The following is a 5,602-nucleotide window of genomic DNA, read 5'->3' on the forward strand; positions in this document are numbered from 1 at the left end:
TTCCCTGACCAGGGATCAAACCCAGGCCCCTGCATTGGGAGCGCAGAGTCTTAACCACTGGACCACCAGGGAAGTCCCTATTTGTTAAATTTTAATTTGTAAATTAGAGCGAACCTTGTATACAAAAACATAAGTGTTAATTTTGTCTAGTCTGATGGTATGGAGTAGTAAATGCTTGATCATAGTCACATTGCCTTTCACTTTTGAAGGATGCTATTCATTTTTATTGTTAATTGTGTTGAGTAGTTAACATAATATAGAAAAATACTTATTAAGCGATATATTTCTATTCTCCAGTCACCTCAAAAATATGACTGGTAAATACGTTTCAACATTGTCAAAATATTCATCTTTTATCACTTTGCTTAATTATTCAGGTAAAAGTTGTTGAAAAAAATCTGACATAATGAGTTACATTCTTTTTCCAGATATGTATGAAGATCTCCTTCATAAAAGAAGATACTTACCACCAGGAGTTTATAGCCTATATTCTTCATATCAATGATAAGAGGTGGCTAAAAGAAGACTGATTTATTCCTTCTCAGGCTTATTTGTTCATTTTATTAATTCAGTCAACATGTATTAATTAATTTCAGCCTTTACTGAGTACTTATTATGTGCCAAGCATTGTGATTTTTTTAAAAGAGCTTTGCAGTTTACAAATTTCATCTTTAAGTATATACTCAAGCACCAGAATTACACTATCAATAAATTCTGTTTTTCAGATCAGAAAAGTGAATTTCAGTGAAATCTAGTAATTTGCTAAAGGTCACATGGCTAATAAATAGAAAAGCCTTGATTAATCCAGACTATCTGCTTCCAGGTTTCTAGTCTTAACTTTTGTATCTTATTAATGGGGTAATATTTGGTTCCATTTCCCTCTTTTCCATTGTCCATGAAATGAAAGCTGCAAAGTCATACAGTGTGTACTTTGAAGGTCACATTTCTTTTTGCTTATGGCTAAGATTATTTAATAAAGGAGACTTTAAGATGTGGAGCTTTACGCCTCTTAATACTTTGGGGAGGTGGTAGTTAGGAGCTAAAAATTTTAAAGATATCAGATTTATAAGTAGGAAAATACATATCTTATGTATACTTACACAAAGGTAATATCCAAGGAAAATCAAAGAATTTGCTTATATCTTATTTTAAGGATGAATTCTGCTAATAGTCTATACAAGTGTCCTTTTCAGTGCATGATACAAAATTTATTGGTTACCGCTACTTTACACACTGTAATCTCTTTCCAGCTGCTAAACCTAGACTTTGTTTTTCCTTTGGAGTTTGAATGGGTTTTAAGTACAGTTCTCAGAGAATATAGGAAGGTTCCTGGTTTAAGCCATGGGTTAGTTAAGTGTTTTCATTTTTTTTTTTTTATTCCTTGAATCACTTCTGAGTTTCACTCATTTAATTTGTCACTCTTCTCTTTTACCTTCATTAAAAAAAAAAAAATCCTAAATTGAAAATGTCTAGGGAAAATAAGACTGTTTCAGAAAGGAAACATTTTTTAACCCATCTTTCATATACCAGTCCTTCTTTTGTACCATTTTAATTTGGATTTTTTTGTAAGACTTTGGGTCAGGGATGATTTGGTGTGTTTCAAGTAGCTGTATAAGTATAGTAAAACTAAATTTGAACCCCTGCTAATTTGAATTTTAGAACAGTTTTTTTGTATTTTATTTTTTAAAACAGTTCTGTTTATGTGGATATTGGGGGGAAAGCTTCAAGAACTCAGAGCTAATGTCTTTGTTACATAGTAGATCTCCCCTTGTTATTCTTAAGTAATGGGATTCTTCAGTGGGTTTTAAAAAGCCATTAGGACTGCCTGAGTTGCATTTTGCTATGGCATTTTACATTGGTCTCATTCATATTTCATCATGCCACCTTTTCTAACCACATTCCATTCATTGTCATTCAAGGAACAAAAATGTTGATTTCTAACAGACTGACTATTCAGTTCTTCTGTCAACAAAGATTACTGTAAAAATCAAACAGAAAGAGAGTAAAAAATAAAATATATTAATTTTATTCAGGCTTGCTGCCTAATTTCTAGTAAGTCAATTCTACTTTATTTTGGGCATCAAAATGAATAATTTCTTTTCTAGCTAAATAGAGCAAGTCTGGTTTGGCTAACCTAGTATACCTATGATAATCTTTGCTTGCATTAGGATAATATAACCTAGAAACCTGGGTTGAGGCCTTGTGCTGTGGTTGTACACCATTCTGTGGCCTAGCTTGTATGCTTAACATGTGTTTTGATGGAAATAGTCTGACTCTAGAGTCAGGTACTGTGGTTATGGTGGAGGGTAAGGGGAGAAAGGAAAACTGAGGGGAAACTTACAAATTTCTAAAATCATCTTAACTAGAGGAAAGAGAGGAATGGGATTTGGTGTGTTAATAAGGAATACAATTCTCTAGTGTTCAGGTTGCCAATGATACCAGATAAGATAGCAACCTGAATTATGCAGATGATACCACTCTAATTGCAGAAAGTGAAGAGTAACTTTAGAACCTCTTCAGAGCCTCTTAATGGGGTGGAAGAGGAGAGTGAGAAAGCTGGCTTGAAACTCAGCATTAAAAAACTGAGATCATGGCATCTGGTCCCATCACTTCATGAAAAATAGAAGAGGGAAAAGTGGAAGCAGTGACAGATTTTATTTTCTTGGGCTCCAATATCACTGTGGATAGTGACTGCAGCCATGAAATTTAAAATATGCTTATTCCTTGGAAGGAAAGCTATGACAAATCTAGAAAGCATATTAAAAAGCAGAGACATCACTTTGCTGACAAAGGTCTAGCTAGTCAAAAGTACATTTTTTTTTCCAGTAGTCATGTACAGATGTGAGAGTTGGACCATAAAGAAGGCTAAGCACCCAAGAATTGATGTTTTCAAATTATGGTACTGGAGAAGACTCTTGAGAGTCCCTTGGACTGCAAGGAGATCAAACCAGTCAATCTTAAAGGAAATCAACCCTAAATAGTTATTGGAAGGACTGATGCTGAAGCTGAAGCTCCAATACTTTGACCACCTAATGTAAATAGCTGACTCATTGGAAAAGACCCTGATGCTGGGAAAGACTGAAGGCAAAAGGAGAAGAGGGTAGCAGAGGGGATTAGATAGCATCACTATCTAACTCAATGGACATGTATTTGAGCAAACCCCAGGAGATAGTGAAGGACAGGGGAGCCTGGCGTGCTGCAGTCCATAGGTTTGCAGAGTCGGACAGACTTCACAACTGAACACCAAGTGTTTAGGATTTAAGTATCGATACCTTCAAGCACTACAGCCTCAGAAACAAGTTAGGGGAAGCTCCACCTGAGTTTTACTTTTTTGAAGGAAGTGGGTTGGAAAGGGATTGTTTGTGATGGGTAAGATTTTAATGTCAGAATTGATACATTAGTGATAGATTTATTGAGAGCTCCACACTATTGAGAAGGTATTATTGGCCCTATTTTGCAAATGAAACGAGGTGTAGAAAAGCAAACAACTTGCCCAATATCACACAGCTAATAAATGGCAGAGTTTACACTCAGATCTGTTTCCAAAGCCTGTGTATATACTTAACTGTTATTACACATGCCACTTCCCATTGGTCTATTTTAACCCTAGATCTGTCGGAGACTGACTAAGTGGCTTTGGCCAATTTCCTTTTCTTTCTTGGTTTCAGTTTTCTTTAGCTATGCAAGGGTGAAGTTGATCACTAAGTGATTTCTAATGTCTTTATGAGTTTATTCTCAATTTTTGCTTATTCTTTATGCATTTTCCTAATCTCTAAAATATACTTTCATTGGAGACTTGATTTTATTAGATTTTTGATAACCCTTATATTGTATGGATTAAATTTATTCATTTGAAGACAAATACCTTATCTGAACTACTTTAGGGTGTTTCTGTTTTCATAAAGGAAGGCTTATGAAATACAATTTTAAGTGTAAAGAAAGAACTTAAAAGATTAATTTTTAGCATGACCATGGGAGGCTCAAGAGGGAGAGAAATATGTATACATATAGCTGATTCATGTTGTTGTAGAACAGAAACTAACACTATATTGTAAAGCAATTATACTCAAATAAAAAAATAACAGGACTCAGGTGGGGGAAAAAAAAAAAAAAAACAGGCCAATACATAGGCAGGCTAGTTTGCAGGAGAGAGTTGGGGAATGAAAATTCTTCAGGTCAGGGCAAATATCAAACAGACTTCAAAACCTTTAGTTTGTAGAGCAATTTATGCAAATAGGCCTTGTTGAAAATAATTGAACCATCAGTCTGTAATTAGTGGAATTTGACGGTTGAGTACAGTCAGGAAAGGAGGAAGAGACCTCTTCTCAAATCACTGTCATCCCAGAGTGATTATAGGCATACTTGAAACAAACTCCCTGAGGCACAACATTAGACTCTTAAGACTGTGGGAGGAGAAATAGACCTCATTAAAATCATCTAATCCGTTACTAAACAAATAAGCAAATAACATTAACAAGCCCAGAGTTGCTACAATATATTGTTTTAAACGTCCAGTTTCCAACAAAATAGTCATGAGACAAAAAGTGAAAGCAAATGGCAAAAGTAAACTCACCTGTATATGTGACCTTAGAAGTGAAAGGATTAAACAATAAAATCAAAAGGTAGATATGCTGGACTAGATTAAAAAAAAAAAAACTATACATTGTATACAGGAGATATTTTAGATTTAAAGATACAAATAGATGAAAAGTAGAAGGGTGGCAAAAAGTAGAGGGTATAGTAAATATAAGCAAAAGTAGACTTTAAGACAAAAATGTACTAGCAATAAAAAGGTATATTTTAGAATAATAAAAGGGTCAGTCTTCAAGGAAGATCATTATAAATCTTCATGTACCCAACAACAGCCCCAAACGCAGCAAAAAGTGACATAATTAAAGGATAGTTAAACAGTATTTGGGGTCTCAGTTCTCCACCTTCAATAACAAATAGACTAACTAGGAAGAAAATTAAAGATACAAAAGGCTCAAGCAACACTCTACTCCAATTAGACCTAACAGACATATATAGAACACCATCTAGTAACAGCAGAATACACATTACTCTCAAGAACACATGAGATATTCTCCAGAATATACCATATGTAAAGCCATAAAACAAGTTTTAATAGATTTAAAGGATTAAATCATGCAAAGTATGTCCTCCCACTGTAGTGGAATGAAATTGAAAGCAAACAGGAGGGAATTGAAAATTTTATGTAGAAGTAAAACAACAGTCTTAAATAACCAATAGACCAAAGGAAATTATAGGGGAAATTGGAAAATAATTGATACGAGAAAAAATGAAACACAAAACCAGCAAAAGGAGTACTCAAAGGAAAATTTATACTTGTAAATACCTATATATATATAATGGAAGAGGGACTTTACTGGCAGTTCAGTGGTTAAGACTTCATATTCCCAGTGCAAAGGGCATGGATTCAATCCTAGGTTGCAGGACTAAGATCATGCATGCTGCACAGCAGGCCAAAAATAATAAATAATAAACATATAAAATGGAAGAAAGCTCTCAAGTCAATAACCTAACCTTTCACTTTAAGAAATTAGAAAAAGAACAGTCTAAACCAAAAGCAAGGGGGAAGAAG

General features: G+C 34.3%; 1 non-coding gene across 1 annotated transcript; it reads right to left on the reverse strand.

The window, feature by feature from the left end:
* On the reverse strand, nucleotides 1–72 carry TRNAG-CCC (transfer RNA glycine (anticodon CCC)). Its single transcript has one exon. It is a non-coding gene; the product is annotated as a tRNA-Gly (tRNA).
* Between the last annotated feature and the right edge of the window lie 5,530 nt (nucleotides 73–5,602).

This window comes from Capricornis sumatraensis, chromosome X, assembly GCF_032405125.1.
Source record: "Capricornis sumatraensis isolate serow.1 chromosome X, serow.2, whole genome shotgun sequence".
Taxonomy (NCBI): domain Eukaryota; kingdom Metazoa; phylum Chordata; class Mammalia; order Artiodactyla; family Bovidae; genus Capricornis; species Capricornis sumatraensis.